Raw genomic sequence first — 231 nt, forward strand, 5'->3', positions numbered from 1 at the left:
TTATTTAGTCCATTGACATTTATGGTTATTATTGATAAATGTGTGTTTATTGCCATTTTGAACTTTGTAGTCAACTCGATTTGATATTTCTCTTCTTCCATTCTTTTCATTTTTGTGATTATTTTCTTTTGTATTAGCTTGGATTCTTTTTGGCATTTGTGACTCTATTGATGCTTTTGATTTCTGATTACCTTGCTTTTTAAGTATGTTAACTCATTACTATGTTGGCTT

This window comes from Camelus ferus, chromosome 13, assembly GCF_009834535.1.
Source record: "Camelus ferus isolate YT-003-E chromosome 13, BCGSAC_Cfer_1.0, whole genome shotgun sequence".
NCBI lineage: Eukaryota > Metazoa > Chordata > Mammalia > Artiodactyla > Camelidae > Camelus > Camelus ferus.